The sequence below is a fragment of the Idiotropiscis lumnitzeri genome, chromosome 14 (genome assembly GCF_059441095.1).
Source record: "Idiotropiscis lumnitzeri isolate Australia: NSW breed Sydney's pygmy pipehorse chromosome 14, RoL_Ilum_1.0, whole genome shotgun sequence".
NCBI lineage: Eukaryota > Metazoa > Chordata > Actinopteri > Syngnathiformes > Syngnathidae > Idiotropiscis > Idiotropiscis lumnitzeri.
In genome coordinates, this window is record NC_142404.1 from 8,436,639 (window position 1) to 8,448,848 (window position 12,210).

Sequence of the window (12,210 nt, forward strand, 5' to 3'; positions counted from 1 at the left end):
TCTCATCCACCCCCAGGGTTACTTCAGCAACAGAGCGAGGCGAGTCCCCCTTGGAGTCGCCAGGCTGTGCTTCCTCAATGGAAGGCGTGTTGGTGGAAATGAGGTCTTTGTCCTTGTTGTTTCCCACTCCTGAGACTCTGAATGGTTTGTCCAGAATTTCCTTAAAGCTGTCCGGAAGTTGTTTTCCATGGCCTCATCAAACTCTTCCCATGCCTGAGTTTTTGACTCGATGAACGTCAAAGCTGGATTCCGCTCTCTTCACCTGAGTGTCCTAAACATGCAGCCGCAAATCAGATGATATGACTATAAAGTCGATCATCGAACTGCGGCCTAGGGCGTGCTGGTGCCAAGTGCACATATGGGCACCCTTATGTTTGAACATGGTGTTCGTTATGCACAATCTGTGGCGAGCGCAGAAGTCTAGTAACAGAACAACACTCAGGATGGAGTCCCCAGGGGGAGCGCTCTCCAGCACACCCTCCGAGGATTCCAAAAAAGGTTGGGTACTCTGAACTGCTGTTTCGTGCTTAGGCACAAACAACAGTCAGGACGTGTCCCCTCAACGTAAGTCGGAGGGAGGCTACCTTCTCGTCCACCGGAGTGAACCCCAATGTACAGATGCCAAGCCGGGGGGGGGGCAAGAAGTATGCCCACACCTGCTCAGTCCCTCTCAACTTAGGCACAGGGGACAGTTTTGATGTGCACATAAATAAAACCAGACCGACATGGAAAACATGACAAAATAAAATCTAACCAAATCCCAAATCCACTAAAACCCACCTCATGACACTTATTCACATTTGTATTCCTATTCAAACTGAATGAAAATGTTCCATATAAACATCTCGTTCAGATACAATTGCAACTAAAGAGATGAGTGAGCTCCATCATGTCAAATACTGCATGTGATGTTAGCATCATCAATTGGAGTGATTTCTAGCAGAATGGCAAAAAGTAAACCTGGTTACTGCTAGACTAAAAGAAAGATCAAGATGTTTGTTCGATGACTAGAATAGTACATTTTCAAACAGAGAGACTAGCGAAAGATGGATGTAGGGCAATGGGAAATAAATTCATGGATACCTTGATCAATTAATAGATAGATGGGAACGATGGATAAAAGCTGATCAATGAAGAGTGACGGGTAGCTGAACAGATAAGAGAACAAGAGAAGGCCAAATAACTGGTAACAGATAACTGATTTTATTCCGTCAATGGGCTGACATAAGTGAACGAGAGGAGTGCAAATACAGATGAAGAGTCTAATGGATGATACATGGAAAGCAAGAATGAGAGCGCTATAGATGATGTATGTGGATGTATAGATTATTCCATGTGAGAAATCTAGTAAATGAATGACTCATGATAAAGAACGATGCAGTACGTAGTAGTGGGATAGCGCATCGTGGAATCGGAGGGGCACTAGGACCATGGGCAGACTGGTCACACTGCAACCATAGAGCCGTACTGAGGAGGAAAACCCCCTCCCTCCCTCCCTCCCTCCTCTATTCTCTTCCCTCTCTCTCTCTCCATCCTCCCCCTTATTGGATGTGACCATTTTTCTGCTTGCATTCATTTGCCGCCTTCTCTCCCTGCGCAGCAGCGTGGCCGCATGAGGAGCAGCGCGTCTGGGATGGCCGAGGATTAGAGACCGGGCACCCTTTGCCTCAGAAAGTCATCAGGAGGAGGATAGGGGGGTGACTCTTGGGAACCTTAGTAACCCCCCCAACCCCAAACCTCCTTGCTTCCCCCCCCCCTTGAAATATCCCTCTTAAGAGCTCCTGACGCACTTGTCAGGCTCAGTGCTTTTCTTCTTCTGACAAGATTCCTGTCTTCAAATTGGGATTATTTGGGGCTGAATGGGTGACCTCACTTTCCATCCATTCATCCATCCAGCTTTCTTATGGAACCTTCCCTCTTTTCCTCTCGGAGTTGTCATGCCCAACGCAGACTCACCCCCTCACTGATTGACTGACTGACTCGGGAAAGAGCTCCGGAGCGTTTTTAAATTTTATTCTTTTGGGAATCCAGTTGAAGGTAGGCTAGTTTTGCCCCCAATTCCCCCCTCCCCCAACCAACCCCCTTAAAGTTTGCACTTTGATATTGTGAATGGATTAACAAACGTGACAGAGTTATGGGGGGGGGGGGGGGGGGTGGACGTGTAAAAAAAGAAAAACAAAACATTGCAGGGATTATTTTTTTTCCCCATTTGTTTCTGGCGCAGTGTGCGTTGAGACTACTGTCTCTTTTGGAATGTGCCTCTTGTTTGTCTCACGGCTCTTTCGCCCGTTTAACCATGAAGACACCGGAGAAACCATCTGCAGTGCAGACACACACACACACACACACACCCCAATACACAAACACATTAATACAAGCTCACACACTCACACACAAGCACACCCCCCCCCGCACACACACACAAATTCACATGGAGGAAGAGGATTTAGATCAAAGAGGCACCTCTCCCTTTAAAAGCTATAAAAACCTCCATTATAAATAATAATACGCAATGACAGCTTTAATGCGAATGACATATTAGGCAACTTTTAATCTTCATTGGTTGCGCAATAACTTCTCTTGATGCATATTTGCAGTATTATTGGGTTGACATGCGGGGGTATAATTGATTTGATTGATCATATGCACGGGATCTCCAACTTGCACCTACTGTATAGGTTGCGTGTTAGGCTCCATGCCTACTCCCATCTCGACCCTGTAAGGTAAGACTTTGCTCATATTTAGTGGCGGGAAGGGCAGCCAACCCGCAGTAAATCAAATGACGTGGGATTCCGGGTTCTCATTTGTCTACAGGCAATTCAGTCAGATTTCCCCAATGGGATTGAAAAAAAAAATCTCTCGGTCTATCTAGGTATGAAAGGGGGACAAGGACTCCAAAAATCCAAAGAAAAAATATTAATGCACAACGGCAGAAAGCGTAGTACAGTACAGAGTCAAGAAGGGAAACCCACGAGGGGTCAAACATACTTGACTCACCCTCGGCCCATATGAAGCTGTTGTAGTCGTAACAATTGTAGTTCTACTAGTGGTAGTAACTCTAACAGTGACTACTTCTATATTTGCCAAACACAAGCACGGTGGCTCTAAAAGGTTCACAAAAGGGCACACACGGGTCTCAGGACGCAAATATTCATGTTCACTCATCCGAGCCATACGATTTTAGGCATGGGATAGTGGAAGTAGTGGAAGAAGGAAACGTAGTGGTCACTACGTCAGCCATTTTGTTGAGTACTAGCAAAAAGTATGGCGACCCTCAAAGGTCAACAAGGGACGTCTAGAGGTTACGGGTGCAAACTCTTGACTTGGCTTTGCTGTAAAGTTTAGGGGTTACTAATAGCAACAGTAGCCACGCAGTAGTGGTCATAGTAGTAGTAGTAGTCATCTTTTTTGCTAAGCACACGCCAGATACAGCATACTGTACATGATGCTCTGTGAATGTAACATGTAAACACAATGCACATTGAATTCGCCCCGGGGGAAACATTGCAGGTTGTTACGCCGCTGTTCCATCAGATGAATGCAACGCCCATTTTCCACAATTGATATTAAACATTTAAGAATATAATTTTCTTGCCATTTCTTTGTTTCCATAATCTTGCTCCTTTTCATCATCAGCAGCAGAATCACTGCAACACAAGATCCAAGATGTATCTGCCCGTGTGTTTTTACGCAGAATCCAGCAAAGCGGGGTATTGATAAAATAGTGTGCGCTTTCTGACAGCGGCACGGCATCTGGCATTAAATGGCGGCACTGTCTGGTGTGGCGTATAAAATACTTGCCAGGCAGTCACAATTGCTTTCAACATCAAAGGTTGTGACAAGGGCGTTGTGGAATGACCTTACTCACAGGTGGCCTCATGCCTTTTTGTTCGGCTACGATACTACATGTTGGTGGCGAGTTGTTTGAGTTCCTGGAGCACGCTATTCGTGTTTCAACCAGTGCAATAGCCCTCTCTTAGTGACTTATTTGGTATTTTATGACTAAGTAACACGATTCAGACGCTGCATCTTGAGGGAATTTAACAGAAGAGATGTCGTGGAGTGGTGATCTGGGCGGTGATACTGTCACTTGTATGTCACACGGAGGGAGAGAGAGAGAGAGAGAGACGAGACGTGTGGAACTGTCCGCGGTGCTTAAACAGACAGCTCCTTTGTTCCACTCTTGCTTGTTGAACTGGCCCTCGGGCCTCTCGACATAGTCACTTGAAATATTTGGGCAGAATGCTAAACATTGCTTTTGTGTGTGTTGACATTTTCACACTTGGACAAACTGTGTTGTCTTTTTTTTTATTTTTTTATATATATATTGCACACCGGTTACATTCTCGCCAACCCAGCATGTGAATTAGGCTAATAGGCTTCATACATATTTCATACTGGCTCTTTTAATTATGACATCAATTCCCGATGTAGAGCCATTCGAGCTCCTCTGCCCTGTGCCTTGCGCGGCCCTCAGATTTCCCAATATCTGGATCGATAAAACTCGATGTGTATAAATACTGATTTCATGGAATTGATTGTGGATTTAAGCAATACAGTGGAGAGCCCTACTTAACTAAAACCAGTGGAGGTGGAACTTGTTTGCTGTCTAAAGAAGTCAACATGATATCCGTTACCTTGTTCAGCATCACGAGTGTGACAAACTATAAGGCCGCTCTCTCTGTCATAAGGCTCCCCTGTCATTGAGTTGTGTGCCCCTCACCCCTCGCGTTGATTGAATTAGGCCGTACCGCCACTCCAAGGCGATCCTGTGGAGAAGTGCATCGACGAATCAGTTGGACGGCGAGCGCAAGTGCTTGTGTGGCCGTAGGCGGACAGCCGGTGGTGGTGGCAGGGAAAGGGGGAAACACGCTCGGGGAGAGTCCCGCTGATCACACGGCAGATTGGGAGCCCTCCGAGCCAACGTCTGTCGCTTCACGCCTCGGGGGAGGAAAGAGGGAGCGAATGGGCGGAGTTAACCCAGATCTACATACGAAGTACTCTTGACTTGAAACAGTTGATTTCAAGTCAGTTGGCGAGAAAAACTGACTTAAATTGCCCAATTGAATATTTTTGTGTCATGCTCACGAGATATGAATGTGTTGAATCCGATTTGGAGAAAATATTGATAAAAATCGATGATTAGCTTTTTTTTCTTTTTTTTTTTTTTGAGGGGTGCGTTCTCATCTCAGGCGGGTTCACATATAAAACTTTTGTAATCTTTACAAGGATGTGTCATTATATTGACAGATTATGATATTAAGAATAAACGCCCCCAAATTAGGGGAAAATATGGCACTAGTCGAACGCAACCTAAAAGTTGGTCACACGAGACAGTCAAGAGTTTGATTGAACTTGCTGTTCATTATTACCCGATTAAGTTGTTTTTCTGCATTTCCTGTTTTCAGAGGTGAAGTACCCATGTGGGTGTTTCAACACCTGTACTCTTCACGGTAAAAGGGTACAACACCTACACTTTTCCACATGAAATGATTCAACAGCAATACTTTTCCGCTCTTACCGCGCCAACAAGCACAACATCATCAAAATCAAGCAAACTCAGCATCACGTATGCACAACGTCCCTTTTGCAATCAAAACATTGACTTTGTCGGAATGCCGATCAAATGAGTCACGCTCCGGCAAATGAAGCATGAAGCACGCCCGCCGCTTTTGATGCTTGCCGTTCTGAGGGCCGCCCGCTTTGACGCGGACCCCAGAGAGGCGGCTGGTGGGCCGAGCTCCCACTGTGGCAGATTGATATTTGTAATTTAAGGGAAGCTGTCACGCAGCATCCTCCAGATGGAGAGTGCCGCAGAGGCGGCGGCGTCCATTTAACACGCTTTGTTTAGGAATAATCATTTGGATGCGGGAGCTGAGGATTTTTCATTTCCAGGCACGGTGGCTTCGAGGGTTCAAACCGCTCAATTACTGAGGAAAGGGTGTGCAGTCACATGACCATAAAACAAAAGGGGGCTGCCGTGTGGGAATTAAAAAAAAAAAAAGGCATCCGTGCATCCTGAACTCTGTGAGGATGGAGTGGGCTGCTCAGTGATTTGCTGCGGCAATGCTAACTAAGCTAGTCACATGTACATTGTTTTACCTCCTCAGCAACCTTTGATTTTTGTCTTGTCTTTCATCAAGTCCTCATCCTCAATCAGGAGCATAAAGACAATTTGGAGTGATTAAAGGCCCTTCAGAAGAATCAAAGAAGAAACAAATCCCGTCCTAGGCAGTTAAGGTTGCACAGGTATGCTTGACTTTATATGCCTCATTAAATCTGAGCAGCTCACGATGTGAAACAGCATCAAAGTCCCAACCATATAGAGTGCAGTGGATTTGATTGGGATCCAAAATATTTGGAGACCATAGGAAATACAGGGGCCAACCTGGATTAATTTGAAAAGAATTGTTATACAACTGTGCAAAGAAGTTAACTACGGTTTAGAAATTATAAGCAATTCATTCTTTGTTACTAATTGGCTTAACGGTGTGGAATCGATTGTTTGTAAATAGTGTCGTGAAGCAAAATGAGGAAAAGTTAAGTGCACTACCTGGCGACAACCACCAGAGGCACTCTTGATTCCCTCTCAATTGGTTTGCTACCAACATGACGTCAGACTGGAAAGTTGATCTGCATCCACGTTACGGGGAAACTAAAAAAGTGAACATTCAAAGAGCCCCCTGTTCAATTGTAAATACATTAAAATCAAAGTCATTCAAGAAATGCAGTCAAATACCTCAATATCTCAATTATTTACTACCCTCTAGTATTTACAGGGGAATATTATTGATATTGAATTTTATGGAAGCTTAAAACTTAACCACATGAAATCATAAAGTCAAGAACTTTCTCGACTAATGACGACGGGTGCAAATATTAGCTGGCGAGTTTATTGCCTAGCTACCTAGCAAGTGTTAGTGGCTAACATTAGTGCTCCACTCCTCTTGCACTGGAGTCGGGTACCCGGTAGGTGCAAACATAGCACATGCAGATTGGCTGGCCAACTGTGACCGTGACTCATTTCTTTCCCATAGTTGCATGCGATGATGTATTGGTGCTTTGGTTAAGGCCCTCTCAGGTTAAGGCGAAGATCACGGTGACACACTTTTAGTCAGGGCTCCGCGCGCGACGTGGCCGAGGGGCCTTGACGACTCGACGCCGTTACTCGATGATGTATGAGAACAGAGTGAATATGAGGATGTTTTAAAGCCTCAATTACACGTTGTCTTTTTTTTTTCTCCTTCCAAGTAGGAGATGTCTCTACATTTATACGCAAGCTTTTGTCTCACCTGGATTGATGGAGGAGGAAATGCTTTTGTTTTAGTCGTTGTACTGCCAGGAGAAATTGGTGGGAAATTATATGAAAGCTGAAAACCTAACATATCTTTAATAATATCTGTATGCTAATTCTGCTTCAAGGCGTGCCACCAACAAGCTGTCATAATTTGTGAAACTGCAAAATTTGCACTAGTTGGAAAGTCAAAAGTTGAAAAAGAGATCAACGGTTCAGATTTTGGAACAAAATTTCATTATAAGTAGTAGTAACAAATCACTACATTTTCACGAGTGCTAAAGTCTAAGGAGTACTTTTGAAATCCACATCAAGCCCATGAACCCGATGATATCACCAAATGATTTGCAGTCTTCTTCCGGGATGTATCCCCAGACTCTCACAGCACTTGTCGGTCAAATGCATAGTAACATGCATGCTCGATAGGTTTTAAGTTTGAACATTGATTTGGTCTGTACTTCCCGCCAGTATTAAACTCATTTGTTGCTTTGGCTGTTTGAGTTTGCATCTTGCCGCATGATGAAGATTCTCCCAATCAGTTTGGTTGCAGCTTTCCTTCTTTAAATTGGATGGCAAAATGTTTCTGTGGCAGTCCGAGTTCATTTAGCTGCTGTCATTGTGTGTTGCATCAACGGAGATTAGTGAGGCCACGCAAGCAAAGACAATGCCTTCACTCAGTTCCAAAGAATTATCTTGGTCTCGTCAGTCCATGAAACATCAGAGGTTCACCTCTCTATTTCTGTATTTTTTGGTGCATTCTAGACTGTCTTTCCTTTTTTTAAAAGTTATTTGCTTTTTTTCAGTGTTCATGACTGTCAATACTGGCCTCTGCAGATTGTTTCGATTGTGACTTGTTTTACAGTATTTCTTTGCAGTTCTTGAATTATTATATTGCTTGTGAGATGTCTCTTAATTAGTACACGTGTGGTTTATTTCTTCTTTGGGACTTTCCAAATGCTTATATTATATTGGCTATGGACATTGTAATTATTGATTGCTTTTCTACCTTCTCTCCACTTCACAATTGCTTTCTTCTCAGCCATCGACAGATGTCGCATTTTCAAGTTGGCAATACGCCTAATTAGTACACACCGCATGTATTGTTGAAAAGCAGAACCCAAACATAAAATTGATCTTAAATATTTAACGCTGCCTATTTTTGAATAATATGTTTGAATAATTAATGTAATATGCAATAAAATACAACTATCAGTCACATGTTCCAATGCTTCTGATGAAATGACAACAAAACGTGCTCACTACAAAGTTTTGTATGCATTCCGGGTATAAATACATTACCTGGAAATAGTACGTTGAAATGTCTCATAAATCATCATTCGTTACCAAACAGGAATATTTTCAGTCTACAGCCAGAAGGAATTGGCCTCACGGTTCCGATGGGAGAGGGGAATGCGCAGATAACATATCATGAACAACTGCGGAAAGATCTATGAACTGTGTTCACTTGTGTCCATATACAACCCACACACATGACAGTGCAAAGCCAGCAGGAAGGTAAAGAGAAACCAATAAAGCCGGGCTTTTTTTTTTTTGCTTGCCGCAACATTTACAAACCGAGTCAGTCTTGGGGAAAACTGTCGGACTAAACCAATGTTTTACAGGGTGAAATCTGTTTAAAGTTATAATTTCATTGCTTGTACAGAATTGGCAACGAAAGCGACTCGCCGCCGCGTTCCTTTGAGACGTTGCTTATGAAAATCTCTGAGCTTGCAGTTACTTGTAAGAACGACGTCGGAATCAGATTTGCTCGCAGCAGTGAAATATTAAGCCGCCGTCTCTCGGCGGACCGTACCGCGAGTAAGGAGCGACGAGGGACTCAATTTTCTGTTTGCCTTGTCGACTCATGTCTGAAAGCGGCTCCGATGGCCTCTGCTCTCAAACTGTGAAGTCCAAAAAAGCCAAGCAACAAACAGGCCGCGTGAGATCTGACGAAGAAGCAATCGCAGGCGATGGGAGGCGGGAGAGGCCTCGCTGATGTTTGTAGACATTTAATTTTGCCGTCTGCAGTGCTGTGTGTTGCGCCGCAATGAGTCTCCAGGGGTTTGCAGGGCTGCAATAAATGTGCTGTGTGCTGAAAAGCCATCTTTGATGTCGACGAGAGGATATGGCTATTAGCTCCCTAGCTCTCTAATAAGTGTGCCCCGAGTCCGAAGCGACTCTGGTCTTTGAAACGCGACACACAGAGCATTGTCTCAAACTGTTTCTCAGCACAGCCAAACTGTCCAATTTCTGTACCATGACGCCAAACGACCAATCGTTGAGTATGTGCCGTTATACGTGCTACGATGCATCAAGACAACTCCAAATGAGCTGCAAGACACTACGTTTGTCTGCGACACATCTGTCGGACAAACGTCTAGCTACATTCTTGTAGTCTGACATATTTTGCTATAAGGGGGCAGGGAGGATCAGGAGATAGTCCGCTGATGTCTCGTGACAGAGATTTCACTGCTCGCAGGTCAATGCTGTGTTTGAGTCTTGTGGTCTAGACTTTTGTGTCCTGTAACGTCTTCCAGAGGAAAGTGGAGAGAAAAATGAGAGTCCAGGGTGGGAGGGTTCCTCAATAATTCCGCTGGCTTTCCACAGTTGTCGTAGTAAAGAATTTACCAACACCATTTTTCAATGTGTTGTACCCAATAAATTTGTGATCATCTCTTTCGTCTGTTTTCAACTCAAATCCGATTGGTTCACTTTTTAGGGAGGAATTATCATCTCTTTCGACCAGTTGAGTCACCGTTTAAATGACTGCCTGCCCCTCTGTCCTATGACGTCATCTTTTGCTAACTAGGAAATGACCTGCTAACTTACTGATGGAAAATCTATCAAAATATCGTACGACAATGTGCTATTTTTAGTAGCCCGTCAGTTAGTGTTCCAAGTGTGTCGTAAACCATATGTTATCCACTCCTTTTAGTTTTGGCACTTCACCACCGGATCAAAAGTAGTAATCATACTCATACCGCAAGGTATGGTTACTTGGAACTGGTTTCCATGTCTGCCAAGCTCATCCCATGTGGATGACGTAAACCAAATAAAGCATTGATGAAAAATTAATTGGCTTACGCTGTTGTCCTATCATTGTACTCTACAGGCTCCACTTTGAGGCCATGGTCTGTTGTATTGCTGCCATTAGTCTCAGCTCATATTCTGTTCTGCGGCGGAATAAAGACGGGAAACTCTCGTTCTCTTCCATTGTTCCGTCTAGTTCAGACTGACGCATTAACGGTGCGTTTTCAGTTTCCCACAGCAACAGTGAAATATATTCAATCACAAAGAGTCCCTAGCATTCATACTTGTAAACATTTGAGGATTTCAGGGAACAGTCCATAATAGAACATACAAATCAACAAGCAAGCACCACCCAGAATAAACCGAGCCAACCAATTCTACCCTGCACTGTTCTTGCTGTGAAGCATCAATACCACTGCAATCCCTTGAAAAAAAAAACATTCGAGGTGAGCTCCCACTTGCTCTCAAAGTAGTCATGAGGCTGAAGAATAGTCGCGTCATTGTCAAGGGTCAGCAGCATCTATTTATGTTCGTGATTATCCCGCATATGCTGTGTCTGTTTGTGTAGATGCGACACACAGGCCCAGTCAGTCATGTTCTTGGCCTTAGCGGTGATCTGGCACCTCTCCTCCTCTTCCTCCTCCTCTTCTTCTTTCTCCTGCATCCCCCCACCCCATGTTCACACCTCCGGGCTAAACAGTCTGGCTTCGCAGGATGTCAGATAAGGAATGCTTTGGCCTACAGACTCCATGATGGAAAAATGGCAGCGCATTGCAATTTGCGGCACAAAAGACGCTGAACACGCCGCCCGTGTCGGCATTCCACCGAGGCCGAGTTGGAGGGAGCGCATGCACACTTTTGCTGCTGTTCACATCCATTGTGTAATAGGAAATCAATCCGAGAGGTCTACACGACCGGTTTCCCTCTTTCTGAGCCCAGCAGGAGTAATTTCACTCACACACTATGCAGTTACAATTAAGGAGACCTCCTCCAAGGACAAATTCTAAACAAAAGTGATCAGAATGTATCAATTCCACTGCTGGAAAATATTTTTCTTCATTTTTTTTTTAATGGACACACTCTGAATGATCTGAACTCATCTTCCCATGCGTGTGTTAATCTGAGAAGCTGCTGATATATATTCATCCATTATATTCATCCATTCATCATATTCAGCAAAAATCAACCAAGCTTTTCATTGGACTATTGATGCATTTCGCCCTAACTGACTTTCATACAGTCGGAAATAAATAGTTGACGGGAATGTAATCTATGATATGCAACATTTTCCGCATCAGTTTTTCAAAACGGCTGGTGAGAAAACAGAGTGGAAAAATAGAGTCCCATTCTGTCATACCACCTTATATTGAATATTAGGACTGGGCTGTGTAGGCTCAAAAACTTGCCGGATTTAGTGTCACACTTCTGCCTACATAGAATTGCTACAATGTCACTTATTGATGTAGTTGACCAATGGATCGCTTCTGCATGGGGTCTTCATCATACATACCAAGTTTGATCAAGCTCAGACCTCTGCGGTACAAGTTCTGAAACTTTTGTTGATGTAGTCCGTGTGTCTAGGACACCTGATTTTGATTGAGTGATTTTGTCATATAAGGAACAACTCAAAAAGCACTTGGTTCCAAGTTTTACAAGAATGACAAATATTTAACTATACGCGGAGGTTTTTTTTTCTAAAGTGGATATTTAATGTTATCGTAAGATACTGTAAGTAATGTTCCGCACAAACACTTCTCTAAGAATCAAATGCAAAACTATGGCATTAAAAGTAAAATACAATACTGAACACATGTGCTGTACACAACTAAAAACAAACAAAAAAACAGTTTACAACACTGCTTTAAAATGTATAATTTTTACTTTGA

General features: G+C 43.7%; 1 protein-coding gene across 2 annotated transcripts in view; it reads left to right on the top strand.

The window, feature by feature from the left end:
* The window catches only part of il1rapl1a (interleukin 1 receptor accessory protein-like 1a), a 211,702-nt gene that overhangs the window by 14,250 nt on the left and 185,242 nt on the right, over positions 1-12,210 (top strand). Inside the window, exon 1 of one of the 2 annotated variants that reach the window (XM_088315638.1) lies at positions 1,572-2,037. The exons of the other annotated variant lie outside the window; for it this stretch is intronic. The gene's annotated coding sequence lies outside the window, so the exon portion shown is untranslated. Of the gene's footprint in view, positions 1-1,571; positions 2,038-12,210 lie in introns of those variants that run through there. 2 annotated transcript variants of the gene reach the window in all.